We start from the raw sequence: 17,979 nt of genomic DNA, 5'->3' as shown, positions 1-17,979 counted from the left end.
ACTTTTTTAAAAGGAGGGAGGTTTGTAGTGGGAGCAGTGGGGTGTCAAGTGTGAATGTGTGGCAAATGGTTTACATGGCTCACGGGTCAGGTAGGAGGGCCCCTTAGCAAAATTTTGCTTAGGGCCCCAGGGAGGTCAGGATCAGCTCTGGAGGGAATTGACCACATTACAGTGAAAAAGTATTGAATATAGTTCTGTGAACTCCATGTGATCTTTTGCAGCTATACAACATTTGTTAGATTGTATATTTATAATCACACCCTCCAGTGTCACCCATATGAGGATGGATTCCCCTTGAGTCTGGTTCCTCTCAAGGTGTCTTCCTTACCATCTAAGGGAGTTTTTCCTTGCCACTGCTGCCTGAGTCACCTCATACTTGCTCATTGGGGATATATACATACACATTGTGAACTAAATCCATCTAATATTAATCTTGAATTTTGTATTCTATTAATCTTTATATTATTCTTATAACAACCCTTTGTTCTATGTTTGTGTTCTGTAAAGCTGCTTTAAGACAATGACAATTGTAAAAAGCGCTATACAAACAAACTTGAATTGAATTCTGCCTATAAGGTGGTATTTATGGAGCATGGTGGCTTGGTGTTTAACATGTTTGCATTGCACTTCCAGTGTTTGTGAGTTTGAGGCTTTGGGGATTCTATGGTTTCCTCCTCCAGGTGATTGTGCCCTGTGATGGACTGGTACCCTGTCCTGGGTGTCCAGCTCCCCAAGATAAACTCCAGGCTCCCTGCAAAAGTGTAGGATCAGTGCTACAGAAAACTGAAGAATGTGTACCCTGGGAATACTGGACATAAGATATCCAGGGAATATGCCCTGAATATGCTATTCACACACTCATTCACGGGCAAATTCACTTTTACTCCTGTTTTATTCTTTTTAACGTATTTTAAACTGTTCTTATTAAAATCAAATGTGTTTTCTTTAATTGTTCTTTGTTTTTATTATGATTTTATCGTGTGTCTCTTATTTTTACATATATTTTTTTTAGTCTCTCTTATAAATTGTTTTCTAATTTCTATGTAAAGCACTTTGAATGACCTCTGTGTATGAAATGTGCTATACAAATAAACTTGCCCTGCCCTGCCCTGCCCCAAAGAAGCGGTCCTGCTTAAATACTCCACATCTACCCAGCATCTAAACCCCTAGGCTGAAGAAACCTCACACTGCATACAAACTGTGAATCTCTGAATTTAAGGTTCAGAGATTTCTGTTAAAAAAACACATAAAAAAATAAAAAGTACTGTAGAAAGAAAAGGAGGAAGAAACATCATTAAGAAAAGTGTAACAGAACATTTAATTCATGTTATATAACAATATTAATATCTCTGATATATATCATGTCACTTGCACAAAAAAACAGACTGGAATATTGTCAGGGATATGTAAATCTTTTTTTAATTGGTACAAATATACAAATGGCCATATTTATAGATAAACAGAAATAAAATGATGTCTAAGAACAATATATCAATATATATATATATTTATGTATTCCCTTTTTAAAGAACTTGTATGTACGACATATATATTCCATCACCACAGAGAATTAAAACAACATATATCATTATACAAGAAGAAATTAATGAAACATACAGTATTAATGAGTACAGAAGCTCTTGATTAAATGGAAATGTATATATCGTGTGGATTTGAGGGTAAAACATCCATTTAAGGCTAGCCCATTAACCCATAATACCACTTTAACCGTTCAACCAAAAAAAAAAAAGTTTTCTGTCTCACAGGGTGATTTCTTTTGTATTTAAGGATTTAAGGTGCGTGTACTATGTTTCGGATTAGATTTAAACCTGTAATCTCTTCACCATGCGCCAGTTTCCTAAAGCAGATTAAAAACATAGATTTGAGAACGGGTTAGACATTTACATTTAATTATAATAATATCTATATACCAACATATCAGAAGATATAATCATATCATATATAACATTTAGAAATGCTATCTGACAAGGTATTTAAATTAGATGTGGTCTAATTGAACGTCCACATGGCCGGCCATGTGACGAGCAGCAGGCTGTTGATGAAATGTATAAATGAAATGCAAATGTTACCGAATAAATCGTATCATCTTTTTCACTGAGTGAGGAAGACAAGAATGACAATTAAAAAAATATCAAAAGAAAGAGTTTTAAAAATACCATAAAATTGTCTGCTGCGATCACTCATGTGTCAGTTATAAAAAGAAGCTCTTTTCATTACGCACAAAGAGATTCATCTTCTGGGGAAAAGTTTGCACATCTGCGTGCTGCTGGTGGACGGCTCATAATTACAGCCGACTGAGGAGCTTTTCTAATCCCGATTATTATCAGATCAATGACAACCAGCCTGCCACCACGCCTTTCTATCTTTAGTCCCTTTCAAATAATGGTCAGTTGTTTTTTTTTTTTTTTTTTTATTTGATTGGTTTGGTGTACACTGATGTCCTTTTCCTTGGTGTTTATTCTACAGTTATGTCCTGGTTGCTTTGGTGTTTATTCTACATTTTGCTTTTGGTTGGTATGGTGTACATGCTTTCCCTTTTAGTTTTGGTGTTTATTCTACAGTTAAGTCCTGGCTGGTTTGCAGTACGGTCTACACAGTTGTCCTTTTTGCTTTGGTGTTTATTCTATTCTGTCTGTTTTGTTGTTTATTTTATAGTTATGTTCTGGTCTGTTTGGTGTTTATTCTACATTTTGCTTTTGGTTGGTGTCCTGTAAATTTTTGCCCTTTTCATTTTGGTGTTTGTTCTACAGTTATATCCTAGTTGGTTTTGTGTTTATTGTACATTTATGTCCTGGTTGGTTTGGTGTTTATTGTACAGTTGTGTCCTGGTTGGTTTGGTATTCAGTGTACACTGTTGTCCTTTTTGTTTTGATTTCCTGGTTTTGTGTTTTAGTTGTAAACTGTTGTAAACACCTTTTGGGTTTAATTATTTTACGATTTTTGTATAAGGTTATACTTATACTTATCTGGTATAAGTATTAATTTTAACCTCCTAGTTATGTTGGTGTTTGGTCTACACAGTTGTTCTCTTTGGTGTTAATGTTACATTCATTGCTTGTTTAGAATTCTTTCTTCTCCTGCTTTTATGGTGTTTTATATACATTTCTCTACCATCAATTACTGTATCATGGTATTGCATTTTCTAGACTGGCATTTTTTGTACATTGTACTATTTAACTGTGATCTTTCTGCAGCTATGCTTTTGAGAAACAGTTCCTTGTGTGCTTCTGCTTTTATTCCACATTCTCTTCTTCACTGGATGAGACTTCCTCTTGTGTTGAATCTGTGTGTTGAAGCTGTGTTTCAGTGCTGCTGGAATTCAAATGTTCTGGAGAGGAAGTGGAGTCTGAAGAACTCAGAAGTTCAACTACAAACAGAACACATTATATAGGATAAGGAAACAGAAATACTTATAAAACAATACAAATTCTCAAACCCCTGTTTAGGAAAGTAGTCCTTTTTGGTTTGGAGTTTATATCCTACTTTGCATGGTGTTTAATCTACATTGCCCTCTTAGGCCACGTTCACACTGCAAGTCTTAATGCTCAGTTCGGATATTTTGCTCAGATCTGATTTTTTTGTTTGGCTGTTCACATTACCTTTTAAAATGTGGCCTATATCAGATACCAGTGTGAACTGTTTGCTGTTTCAAACTGACCCGCATGCGCAAACGAACAATAACAATGACGTCACACACAGCACACCGTTGCGCTAAAGTTGTCGAGGTTATGATGGAAGTAAGCATTTTCGCTTTTCTTTCTAAATGTTTGTGTAATGGCAGCACAGAGACGCAGTGTTTTGAAAATTTTCGGATGTCGAGGGCAACTTTTCATAATTTGATCCATTTGTAGGCGTAGTCACGTTGGTCTACTTACTTGCCGGCACATAATTGTGATGAATGTCGATGTAGATTGACGTAAAAGTTGCATTGAATCCGCCTTGGGTGTTCACACTGCGGCCACATTGGAAAAAATCAGATTTGGGTCTGATTCAGGACCACATATGGAAGTGGTCTGAATCTGATTTGAAAAAATCAGATCTGGGCCAGATTTGAGTGTTCACACTACTCCTGAAGAAGTCTGACCTGGTCACTTGACCCCAAAAAAATCAGATTTGGGACACTTTTACCTGCAGTGTGAACATGGCTTTAGTTGCTTCTGTTGTTCTGCACTGCACTTTTTTTTGTTTGGTATTTGGTATTGTTTGGTTTGGCATTTATTCCACTGTGTTCTAATCTTTGGCTTGGTATTTATTCCACTGTGTTCTAATCTTTGGCTTGGTATTTATTCCACTGTGTTCTAATCTTTGGTTTGTTGTTTGGCCTACACAATAAACACTGTTCTACTTTGTGATTATTTCACGCTTCCATCCTGGTTACTTCAATATTTAGTCTACACTAATGCTTCTCTTTGGTATGATGTTTGTCCTACACCGTTGTTCTGTATGGTTCTGTGTTTAATGGTGTTTATAAAAATATAAATACTACAGTTCATAACTAACAGAATGAGACCATCGGAGAAATGCCTCAGGATAAAAAAGCTGAAAGGAATGTGAAACCTTGAGCAGGCAGAGACACGGTGCGCTAATACAGATAATAATAATAATAATAATAATAATAATAATAATAATAATAATAATAATAATAATAATAATAATAATAATAATCTAATCTTGATTTAATGGTCAAATCATGTATGACATTCCCCGAACACAAACTGTCTTCGGTGAAAATGCCTTTAAATTTTTTTGCTCCATCATCTAGGTATAAACTGCAGAAACATTTTAAATTAGACTATATACCAATATTGGTGCAGTTTAAAATTAAGATAAAAGATTACTTGAGTACTATATGCACATGTGCTACTACTGAGTGCTGCTGGTGATGATGTGGAGATTATGTTTAATTTAATCTTTTTTTTTTCTTTCTGTTATATCTTGTCTGTTTTTGCTGTATATTTTAAATATGAAACTTTTTGTACTGCTGTCTTGGCCAGGACTCCCTTGAAAAAGAGATTCTGAATCTCAGTGGGATTTTTTTTCCTGGTTAAATTAAAAAATAAAAAATATCTAAATCTACAAAAGGTGGGAGAGTATTTACGTATTTAGCTACCAAACTTTGGAATAGTCTTCCTGATAGTGTTCAGGGCTCAGACACACTTTCCCAGTTTAAATGTAGATTAAAAACTTGTCTCTTTAGTCAGGCCTACACATAATACATCCCATAATCTTGTGCTCTAATACACCTGATCAAATGCACATTATCATCTAGTGCTTGCTAATATTAAGAACAGCAGCTACGCTAATTCCTCTCCACTGCTTCTCTCTTTCTACCCATGCTGAGGCATCCAGATTTTGTACCAGCTCCAATTGTCTTCCATGCCATGAAGATTTTGGACCTCCACTGAGATGAGGCCGAATCTGTAAGGATCCCGAGGCATTTAGAGATTTACCAGCTCCAGTTGGACTCTATACTAAAGAGGAGACACCAACTCAAACTCCATGTGGTCTTTGAAGACAACAATCTCCTCATCAATACAACATTTGTCAGACTGTATATTTATAATCACACCCTCCAGTGTCACCCATATGAGGATGAGGTTCCCCTTTGAGTCTGGTTCCTCTCAAGGTTTCTTCCTTTACCCATCAAGTGAGTTTTTCCTTGCCACTGCTGCCTGCGCCACCTCAGACACCTCAGATTTATCACTGGGGATAAATACAAATGCATTCAAATAGATATCTAATATTAATCTTGAATTTTGTACCATATTAATCTTTTTATTATAATAACCTTTTGTTCTATGTTTATGTTCTGTAAAGCTGCTTTGAGAATGTCAATTGTAAACAAAAATACAAATAAATTTGAATTAAATTAAATTGAATAGTCAGACATTGTTGTGTTCAGCAAATTGCCATAAAAGCCCAACATATGATAATTAGGGTTAATAATGATATGTATTCTGCAAAGATGAAAAAAGTGGTGGGAATTAGAATAATTTGGCAAATGACTAAAATGGAAATTTATGAGAAGGATCAGATGCTATATGCAGCAAGGCTCGGACTCTTTCGGATGCACACCAAAAGTTTCAGAGTTTAATTAACATATCACCAAACAGGAAAGTGGTTCAAAGGAACATATTTCTTGTTTGTACTAAATGATGGACCTAAACATGTCTAAAATAGAGTTAATAAATAGAGTTACTACTTGTGGAGTTTAAGTACTTATACTGTTGCTAGAAGGTTTCCCTGGATTTGGTGATATAAGTACTGTATTCCTGGCTCTGCAGACTCAGCATTTGTTTGTAATTTGCCATGGATGGAACAGTGATTTCACTTAGTCTGAGCTGCAAGGCATTAAATACATGTTAGACCTGTTTTAAAATCTTAAATAATAAATTATGACACATTTGTTTTCTCTTCACTGGCACTACGTAGTTGAACTCTGTTGAATTTCTGATTTCATTAGTATGAACTGCATCACTTATGAAACAATGACATCATGGCATATTTTATCATATACTGTATATACACACCTACACACATACCTTTTACTCTTTTCCTGTTTTCTTTTCTCTGGCTTTGTAATAAACTTTGTCTCTGAGTTTTATTTGTAGAACCCTGACGAAATCTTTGGATTTCTGAATCTGTAACTGTTTTATTTTGTGTGTGTGTTTTGGGTCTGACATAAGGCACACATACGCTGACAAATGTTTTTATTTATTTTATTTATTTATTTATTTTTCTAAGTCATATTTCTAAAGGAATTTTCAAATGTGTGTGTATGTAAGATATTGAAAAAAACTGGATTATTGCGTTTTCTGAAAACATCATTTCTTTTCTGTCCTATGAGAGATGTGGATTTTGACCTCTCAAGTTCAAGGGGAGGGGTTAGAGGAAAACGGACACGGGGGTGTGCAGTTTTTGTTAACACGGGAAGTGAGGATATTGCGCGGGGAAAAAAGTTGAGTTTGACATGGAAAATTGGTCGGTTTGGAGAAAAACTGATATTAGTCAAGGCTCACGGACATTCTGAGTGACAGTTTATCTGTGAAGAGTTGTGGGTGTAACTTTTGGAGTTTGAGAGATTTCGGCGACAGGCTGCGTGCATTTCAACTCGTGAGTCAGAGCTACGGAAGAAAGCTAGCACGAGGATCTGCACGCGAGATACTCTCATATATTTATTTGTTTTGTTAGATTCAGATCTACAAATTGTCCGGAAGAATATTCCCGTGTTTGTTTTTTTCAGTTCAGTGTTACAGTTTCTAGCTATATTTCGTTCGTAAACCGGAAGATTATACCCGTGTTTAATTTAATAATTCAGTTCAAAGGTACTACAGTGGTGTGTGGAGTTTGTCAAATGCGTGCTTAGTGTGCTTAGTAAATTGAATTCGACGAGTCAAAATCGGGAGTTCTGTGTTGAATCTCGCGGATGCATCAAACCCGTTCAAGGAGGGAGGAGTTCATCGCGGTTCCTTTCATCGTTGTCATGGAAAATGTCCCGGATGCTGTTTATCATCTCGTCTGAATGTGAGAATTGGAGGTGGTCATCCTGAAATTGGAATTTAAATTTTCCTCTGTTTCGTGAGTACATCGGCCTTGCATAAAAAGAGCTCCAACTAGCGCGGCATCTGTGTATTGAAAATCCCAGCTGGGTAAAATTTGAGAGTACAGTGACAATTGTTTTTTTTCTTTCTTCATTTCTTTTGGGGATACGTTTTTGAGATCTACTGTTGTGGTGAGTGACTGTGCAAATTTTATTATTTGATTATTTAAAGGAACACACAAAAAGAAAAAAAATACACAGAGACAAAATAGTTCTGAGGAAAACAAATAAATACATTTGTTGAGTTCATTTTTCTTTCTTTGAATATTTGTCATTTCCAATTTGGAGGTAAACACAAACATCAAGTGAATATCTGAGATCTGGGTGTCGTGATTAATAGGAATAGTATAATTTAGAAATGTGTCTCTCTCCAGGTTATTGTTGATTTGTAAATTTCCCTAGACTTAATTCTCACATTTGAGCCACATTTATTGGAGAGAGGGCTACATTTGTGTGGGGGCTCGTCCGGGATGTTTCAGATGATTCAGATTGTGTTTTAAAAGAAAAAAAAAACTTCTAAGAGTGTATTATTTGCATACTGTGTTTCTTTGAGTTTTTGTTGTTGTTGTTGTTGTTGTTTTGGCTAAAGATCTTTAACCCTTAATAGCCATTACCTGTTTTTCTGAGCACACATTGTCAATGACACAAGTGAACAAAATGGAGGTTAGCGAGATTATTGCTTGGTGTGGAGAGAAAGATGTTGCATTGGATAGAGTCCTTATTCTGAGCAATGTACCTGCAGATTGTGAAGACCGAGTAATTTATAGAGTGGTCGATGCTGCTCTGGGAATAGGGAAATGCAAAGTGCTCGATCGCTGTTCTGATAAAACTAAGCGACTGCAGTTTGTCTTGCTTGAAACAGCTGATAGCATTTCCAAGATGTCTATCCCTGCAGAACTTGGAGGACCTGAAGTAGGCTGCTGGTATACACAGGTTGTCCATGTTGCAGCTGAAGCTCCGAAGCAGAATAAGGAAGATGAGTTCCAGTTTAAGCTGATCTCTTTTCTTCAAAAAGAAGGTAAATCGTTAGCTGACATTCCAAGTTTGGCTTCCCCTGCACCTGATCTTAACACTCAGCTTGTTGATGCCATAAATTCACTTGTTCAGACCTGTCATGTGGCTTCATCTGAGGGGAGGGTCGGATATAGAAAGCTACGTCCATTTTCAGGATTTATCCCAACTCCTCCTGGGGAAGATGAGTATGAGGTCTGGGTAGAGCAGACGACTCACATCCTGGAAGAATGGCAGTGTTCTGATAATGTCAAAAAGCAGAGATTAGTAGAGTGTCTCAGAGGTCCTGCAGCAGACATTGTAAGGTTTGAGAAGACTGGTAACCCATCTGCTTCTTTCAGTGACTATCTTAGTGCACTAGAGTCTGCGTTTGGCACTACTGAGGATGCTTCAGATTTAATGCTAAAGTTTCGGAGCACTTACCAGAGTGAGGGAGAAAAGCTGTCAGCCTACATACTGAGGTTGGACAGGATGCTGCATAGTATGCTGAGGAAGAAAGGCATTGAGTATTCTGCCATGAATCATCTTCGAATGCAACAAATAGTCAGAGGTGCTCTTCCCAGTGATCTAGTGGCAATGCGCCTGAGAATGACCCATAAGCTGTGTGCCCCTCCTTCCTTCAATGAGCTAATGAAGGAAGTTCGAGAAGAAGAAACTCTGTTGAAAAACAGGAGTTCAGCACAGTCCAATGTAGCCGTCTCTGTCGTATCCCCTTTAATGAGTGGGTCATCCGCTAACACCCACATAGGCGATTCAGAGGTAGAAAAGCTAAAGAGGGAGATAAGAGGACTTAAGCACGAGGTGTTACGTTTGTCAGCAGCAGCAAAGGAACCCATAATGCCTGAACGCCCTGCCCTGCAGAGTCTAGCTGCGATGGCAGAGAGTAAAACACCAACCCGACCAGTTAATAAAGTCAATGTCTTTTGTTACCGATGCGGAGAAGATGGGCATATGAAACGTGACTGTACAAAGGATGAAAATCTCAGGAGAGTTAACCAGCGACTCATCAAAATGAGACAGTCGTCGGGAAACTTCTCTGGGGCTCAGTAGAGGAACGGCCTGCAGCTCCGAGAAAGACACGTTCCACAAAGTGCAAAGGAGTCAAAGCTGAGCCAGCAGTTCTTCCGAGTGGGTTAGTGGGACCTAGCTCTGTTCTTCCTATCCAGGTGGAAGGGATTTATGCTAAAGCTTTGCTGGATAGTGGATCGCAAGTCACTCTGCTATACAGATCGTTCTATGAGAAATACTTGAAGCATCTGCCATTAACACCAATCGAAAATTTGGAGGTATGGGGATTGAGCATGCAGCGGTACCCATATGATGGCTGTTTGTCTTTAAGGCTGGAGTTTCCAGGATCTGTGGCAGGAGTGGCAGAATCCATAGATGCACTTGTGCTGGTCTGTCCCGACCCTGTCATGAAAGGAGATGTAAACATTCTGGTGGGAACAAATACATCTGTGGTAAAGAAACTGGTAGAAGCATGCAGAGAGAGAGTGGGACATGATTTTCTTCACACCTTGGCTGTCCATCCTGAGATAAGAAATGCTTATGCACAGATCATTGCCGTGGAAGAGCGTGACAATGATGATAGTAGAGGGACGGTATGGTATCTTCGCTCTAAACCGGTGAAATTGCCTCCAGGGGAGAGTGCTAGGGTTTATGGCATGCTGAAATATCCTACTGCTCCTTTTAGTAAGACCCTGTTAATAGACAAGCCAGAGGAATCATGTTTTCCTGAGGAACTGCTAGTAGCAGCGGAGGTGCAGTCTACCACTGTCGTCCAGTCAAAAAGGATTGGAGTTACAATCAGAAATGTCTCCTCTCGTCCAGTGGTGATTAAACGAGGAATGCCCATTGCACATGTGTTTCCAGTTGAGGTCATGTCTACAGTCCCTAAACCCAAAGAGAATAGTGGTCCGACTAAACTGAACGAACACTCATTTAACTTTGGTGATTCCCCTGTCTCTGAAGTGTGGAAACAGCGGCTGACCAAAAAGATGTTGGAGAGGAAGCATGTCTTTTCATGTGATGAATTCGATGTGGGATGTTCGAAGAGTACCCAACACCACATCAGACTGACGGAAGATAAACCCTTCCGTGAGTGGTCCTGACGGCTTCCACCCGCTGACATCGAGGATGTTAGGCAGCACTTGGAGAAGTTGAAGGAGGCAGGAATTATTGCAGACTCCAGAAGTCCTTACGCTTCACCGATTGTTGTAGTCCGTAAAAAGAATGGGCAGATAAGGATGTGTGTGGACTACAGAACGCTCAATCGTCGCACGATCCCTGACCAATACACCGTTCCACGCATTGAAGATGCTCTGGCCTGCTTAAATGGAAGTCAGTGGTTCAGCGTATTGGACCTTAGGAGCGGATATTATCAGATCCCCCTGAGTGAAGAAGACCAAGAAAAGACCGCTTTCATTTGCCCAGTGGGGTTTTACCAATTCCAGCGGATGCCACAAGGAATCTGTGGGGCTCCCTCGACCTTCCAGTGAGTGATGGAAAAGACGGTGGGAGACATGAACCTGTTGGAGGTGTTGGTCTACTTGGATGACCTCATTATCTTTGGACGGACTTTAGAGGAGCACGAGGAGAGGTTACTCAAGGTGTTGGATCGGTTGCAGAGCGAAGGATTGAAGCTATCTTTGGACAAGTGCACTTTCTGTCAGACGTCTGTCAGCTATGTTGGACACATTGTGTCTCAAGATGGTGTCTCAACAGACCCCTCGAAAATAGAAGCTGTAAGGTCTTGGCCTCGTCCGCAAAACGTGTCAGAGCTTCGTTCTTTCTTGGGCTTCTGTGGATATTACAGAAGATTTGTGAGAGATTATTCAAAAGTGTCCTACCCTTTAAATCAGTTGTTGCAAGGGTGTCTACCTGCCGCAAGTTTGAGGAAGATCAAAGCAGGACCCAACCCAGAACGAGTGGTTTACAAAGCCTCTGATCCATTTGGACGTAGATGGTCCGATGCTTGTGAAGCTGCTTTTAAGGAGTTGAAAGTGAGGCTTACCCAGGCTCCTGTGTTGGTTTTTGCCAATCCTCAGCTTCCGTATGTCCTACATGTTGACGCCTGCTGTGAAGGATTGGGAGGCGTTCTGTACCAGGACCAAGGACAAGGGTTAAAGCCTGTGGCTTTTGTCAGCAGAAGTTTAACGCCTTCTGAGAAGAACTATCCAGTCCATAAACTTGAGTTCTTGGCGTTAAAGTGGGCAGTTGTTGACAAGCTACACGACTACCTGTACGGAGCTAAGTTTGAGGTTCAGACAGACAACAACCCGCTAACTTATGTTCTGACTACAGCCAAGCTGGATGCTGCAGGACATAGGTGGTTGGCAGCCCTTTCAGCATATGATTTCAGTCTCAAGTACAGGCCTGGGAGACAAAATATCGATGCTGATGCTTTGTCTCGTCGTCCAGAGAGAGTGAAAGACCAGGAATGGACTAATATAACATCATCTGGAGTGAGATCTCTGTGTAAGCTGCCAGGGCAGGACAAGTCCAATTACATCGCAACTGGCAGCAGAGTTGTCACGTCCTTGGGAGGATCTCCTACATCAGTCCCCAGAGCTTACTGTAATTTAGCCACTTTGGATACTTCCATGATTCCAAAACTACGTTCTGCGGATCTGTCACAAGCTCAGCAGGATGATCCTTGTCTTGGAGAGATGTGGAGAGTTCTTAAAAGAGGAGATCTGTCCAAGATCAAGAAGGATGCTCACAAGGACCTTTTCTTGATCATGAGGGAGTGGGATAAATTAGTAATGGAAAACGGCGTGATGTTTCGATGCACTCAAGTCCCAGACAGACCTCATCGTAAGCAGTTGTGCTTGCCCAGGAAGTTCCATGAAGTAGTTCTCAGGTCGCTTCATGATGATTCTGGACATCTGGGTTTTGATAAGACTTATGGATTAGTAAGAGAGAGATTCTACTGGCCAAGAATGAAGGTTGAGGTGGAGAGGTACTGCCAGACATGTGCCAGATGTGTTCAGAGGAAGACTCTGCCAAAGAGAGCAGCCCCACTGTCACACTTATCCAGTGATGGACCTATGGATCTTGTGTGTATGGATTTTTTATCCATAGAGCCAGATTCTCAGAACATCTGTAATGTCCTTGTCATCACAGATCACTATACGAGGTATGCACAGGCATTTCCGACTAAGGACCAAAAGGCGTCCACAGTCGCCAAGGTTCTGTGGGAAAAATACTTTATTCACTACGGTCTGCCTAGACGGATGCACTCGGACCAGGGACGGGATTTCGAGAGCCGGCTCATCCATGAGTTGTTTGACCTGTTAGGAGTGGAGAAATCCCGGACAACACCGTACCATCCCCAGGGTGATCCACAACCGGAACGGTTCAACCGGACACTCTTGGACATGTTGGGAACCCTGGATCCAAGGCAGAAACAGCAGTGGAGCCGTCACATTGGACATCTTGTACATGTATACAATAGCAGCCTGAATGAAGCCACCGGATACTCACCTTACTTCCTTATGTTTGGAAGGGAAGCCAGATTGCCCATAGATCTGAGTTTTGGAGTGTCTAGTGATGGAACGTCCATCAAGTCTTACCAGCGCTTTGTTAAGACCATGCAGCAGGAACTAAAGTCTGCATATGAGTTAGCAGAGGAAAAAGCTGGAAAGAAAAACGCAGGAAATAAGAGAAGGTATGATCAAAGACTGCATTACTCACAACTTGTTCCTGGAGATAGAGTCCTAATTAGGAATCTTGGATTGCAAGGGAAGAATAAGTTGGCGGACAGATGGAGTGCTGAGCCCTACATTGTCCAGAGTCAAATGCCGAACTTACCTGTGTTTCGTCTTAAGCCAGAGAGTGGAACTGGTCCTGTCAAGATTCTGCACAGGAATCACATTCTTCCTATTGGACAAGGGTTGAGACAGCGGCAGGTTCCTAATAGTGTCCCGAAACCCAGGATAAGAGTGCTGAGACGGAGGAAGAATAGTGAACTGAGTCCAAGACAGGGAGTGAAGGATGCACCTGTAATGCAGGCAGCAGAAGACAGGGTTGATCAAAATGCTGATGAGAGTTCTGACAGTGAGGATGAAATGTATGGAGTGTCGTTTCCCTTACCTGCAAACCGGCAGTTGACTCCTAAGAGAAAATAAACCTCTCAGAAGGATGTAGTAGTTTCTGAGAATGTCACAGAGAATTTGGAAGACTCTGGTGCAAACTTTGAGATTCCTCCAAGAGTTGAAACGGATGAATCTATAGAGTCTGATTCAAGATGTCTATCAGAGAATGATTCTGTCAATTTGCAAAATGTGAGCCAAGTGTCAGATCTTTGTGATGCTGTTACAAGTCCTGTGCGGGACCTAGTGAGTGTTGATCAGAGTGAAGCAACGCAAACTATCTCTGATAATGTACCTGAAACTGGTAGGAGGTCTCGAAGAGAAAGAACTGTGCCCAAGAGGTTTACATATGATACTCTTGGGGTGCCTAGATTGTTCTACTGCATACTTGTGGATGAATGTGCCCTCAAGAAGGTTGAGTACCTGTGCAGTTACTTTAAGCCCAAGACCGTAAATTAAGCCATTGCTGTTCAAGGGTTGATACAGAAGTGATCCTATCTTGCTTATTTACTTTTGGAAATATGTGTTGGTTTAATTCATTGATTTGTAACCTTATGGTGATACAAATATCATTATTGTTCAAATCGGGATGTTTTGTTTTATGCTTTTCCCTCGTTATGAGGACATAACGATTCTTGGTGGGGGGAGAATGTAGAACCCTGACGAAATCTTTGGATTTCTGAATCTTTAACTGTTTTATTTTGTGTGTGTGTTTTGGGTCTGACATAAGGCACACATACGCTGACAAATGTTTTTATTTATTTTATTTATTTATTTATTTTTCTAAGTCATATTTCTAAAGGAATTTTCAAATGTGTGTGTATGTAAGATATTGAAAAAAAACTGGATTATTGCGTTTTCTGAAAACATCATTTCTTTTCTGTCCTATGAGAGATGTGGATTTTGACCTCTCAAGTTCAAGGGGAGGGGTTAGAGGAAAACGGACACGGGGGTGTGCAGTTTTTGTTAACACGGGAAGTGAGGATATTGCGCGGGGAAAAAAGTTGAGTTTGACATGGAAAATTGGTCGGTTTGGAGAAAAACTGATATTAGTCAAGGCTCACGGACATTCTGAGTGACAGTTTATCTGTGAAGAGTTGTGGGTGTAACTTTTGGAGTTTGAGAGATTTCGGCGACAGGCTGCGTGCATTTCAACTCGTGAGTCAGAGCTATGGAAGAAAGCTAGCACGAGGATCTGCACGTGAGATACTCTCATATATTTATTTGTTTTGTTAGATTCAGATCTACAAATTTTTCGGAAGAATATTCCCGTGTTTGTTTTTTTTTCAGTTCAGTGTTACAGTTTCTAGCTATATTTCGTTCGTAAACCGGAAGATTATACCCGTGTTTAATTTAATAATTCAGTTCAAAGGTACTGCAGTGGTGTGTGGAGTTTGTCAAATGCGTGCTTAGTGTGCTTAAGAAATTGAATTCGACAAGTCAAAATCGGGAGTTCTGTGTTGAATCTCGCGGATGCATCAAACCCGTTCAAGGAGGGAGGAGTTCATCGCGGTTCCTTTCATCGTTGTCATGGAAAATGTCCCGGATGCTGTTTATCATCTCGTCTGAATGTGAGAATTGGAGGTGGTCATCCTGAAATTGGAATTTCAATTTTCCTCTGTTTCGTGAGTACATCGGCCTTGCATAAAAAGAGCTCCAACTAGCGCGGTATCTGTGTATTGAAAATCCCAGCTGGGTAAAATTTGAGAGTACAGTGACAATTGTTTTTTTTCTTTCTTCATTTCTTTTGGGGTTACGTTTTTGAGATCTACTGTTGTGGTGAGTGACTGTGCAAATTTAATTATTTGATTATTTAAAGGAACACACAAAAAGAAAAAAAATACACAGAGACAAAATAGTTCTGAGGAAAACAAATAAATACATTTGTTGAGTTCATTTTTCTTTCTTTGAATATTTGTCATTTCCAATTTGCAGGTAAACACAAACATCAAGTGAATATCTGAGATCTGGGTGTCGTGATTAATAGGAATAGTATAATTTAGAAATGTGTCTCTCTCCAGGTTATTGTTGATTTGTAAATTTCCCTAGACTTAATTCTCACATTTGAGCCACATTTATTGGAGAGAGGGCTACATATTAATATCGTAATTTTATTAATGTATTTTATTAATGTCTGTTTGCTGCATTTTCTATGGCGGCAGCAGTGCATTTTAAGACCCAACAAGACACCTGAAAGATCGGAGCCAGCACTGGTGGGAAAACATAGTGCTCGCTTCTTTTATGGAGCAAGACTGGGTCTCCAGTTTTAGAATGAGACACTGAACATTCAATTATCTTTGTGTCAAGCCTGCAAAGCAGGTTAATAAAAGGGAAACTCATCTCTGCCAGGCTATATCTGTCGATAAGCGCATTGCCATAGCTTTGTGGTATCTTGCTACCGGCAGCGGATATAACACGATCTCATACCTGTTTGGACTGAGCCTTCAGTATGCATTTGCTTGTGGGAGGTATATGCAGCGCGATATGTCCTGCATGCAGAATGACATACATCTACCCTCAGGCCAGAGGCTCCTGGACATCAGGGATGGCTTTGAGCGAATATGGGGTTTCCCTCAATGTGTAGGTGCCATCGACGAGTAGCACATTCCGATAAACGAGGCATAAAGCTATGCCAAAGACTATTTCAACCGCAAAGGACATCATTTCTTAATCTTGCAAGCCCTTGTGGATTTCCAGGCACAGTGAGTAACCTATCATTCTTATTTTTGAAAGCGTTATTAAGTGTAGGAAATGTGTGTAATGTCCTGTAAAAATTGTAAACTGTTTCTGTGAGGTTAAGGTTAGGCAATACAATATACAGATTGTACAGTATTAAAAACATTATCTGTACACTGTCAGAAAAAAAGGCACTAAATTGTCCTGTTTTCTTTGTGGTAAAATACCCTCAAAAGTACCCTTTTGTATCTTTATGGGTAATGTTGAACAACACATTAAAATGTTGTACCTTTTTAAGTACAATATTATAGAACCTATTGGGAACAATTTTATTTACCAGTTAAATTGTAGGGTTGCAAAACAGTTAACTGTACCTTTAGAGGTGAGCCCGGTGTCCAGGTGAACGAGTGTGGACCACCTGGCTAGGATGCAAATGTGGCTGTTGTGTCGGAAATGGCATGTACATGCTACCATGAGGTGGCATGGCTGGCCCATGGTGTGCACTTGTTATTGCTTAAACTATGATCCCAAACATTCTAGCCTCATGTTCATTCTGGGCTGCTTGCATCTGCATGGCAAGTTGCCATTCTTTGGAGAGATTATCAGACAGGACCTTTGCAAAGCATTCGACTGTGGCTTCTAGTATAGTTTTCTTCTTTTTCCGTGACCCTAAAACAAAGCAAAACCAAGTTTAAGTGTTGTTATTTTTAAGGACTTTTTAGAAAATGTGTGATTAAAATATAGAGACCATAAACAGTTTGCCTATGAAGTGCACAACTTGCATTATTTAGGAATAATTCTTATGGAGTTACATTCACATCGGGAGAGGATTTTAAGGCCCAGAGTGAATTTTTTGTCACATCCCTATGCATTTGCATTTGAGCGGTACAGTACATCCATAATCTCATCCATCCTTACATCAGAAACATCAGCCATCATGGCCATGCGCTTACATCCGAGCAGATCCTTTGCGTTGCCTTACGTTTCTTTCCAAATGGTAGTTTTTTGTATAATATCGGGGATGCAGAACATATTAGTAAGGCTAATTAATCATGATATCCACCACCACTACAAAACAAAAAACAAAACAAAAAAAAAAAGAAAATGAATAAACACAAAATCACAGCAATTTATATGGTGTTCTTTATTTAAATATAGTTTCAATACCTAATAGAATTCACCTGTGACCATACACTCACCTTTAGCTTTTGTTTCAGAATCTCGATTTCCAGGTCTGCCCTTGGGGGGAGAATAAAAATATATTTATAGATATAAATATAGATATCTAATATTTATAGATATAAATTTGGATTCTATATGCTCCACATAAAAATGTGAAGAAATGTGAATGTGTTGATAGTTTGATGTGTAAACACATAATATTAACATAACATAATATTACATTTACATTTTACATTTACAGCATTTGGCAGACGCCCTTATCCAGAGCGACGTACATAAGTGCTTAAATCTCTAACACTGAATACATTAATGCTGGTTCACTAGGTTACATACTTAAGATACCATGAGTTTAAAACATTTGTTCCAAGTTACAATGAAAAAGTGTCAAAGGTTTTT

The 17,979-nt window shown here is 39.5% G+C and overlaps 1 long non-coding RNA gene across 1 annotated transcript; it reads right to left on the bottom strand.

Annotated features, from left to right (window-relative positions):
* Positions 1-14,327: 14,327 nt before the first annotated feature.
* On the bottom strand, positions 14,328-17,638 carry LOC125145801. The gene is made up of 3 exons (XR_007144278.1): positions 17,601-17,638; positions 17,320-17,469; positions 14,328-17,070 (listed from the first exon to the last, which is right to left on the bottom strand). It is a non-coding gene; the product is annotated as an uncharacterized LOC125145801 (long non-coding RNA).
* Between the last annotated feature and the right edge of the window lie 341 nt (positions 17,639-17,979).

This window comes from Tachysurus fulvidraco, chromosome 10 (assembly GCF_022655615.1).
Source record: "Tachysurus fulvidraco isolate hzauxx_2018 chromosome 10, HZAU_PFXX_2.0, whole genome shotgun sequence".
Classification (NCBI taxonomy): domain Eukaryota; kingdom Metazoa; phylum Chordata; class Actinopteri; order Siluriformes; family Bagridae; genus Tachysurus; species Tachysurus fulvidraco.
Note: the sequence above shows the minus strand (reverse complement) of the source record. Positions and strands in the feature narration are given on the sequence as shown.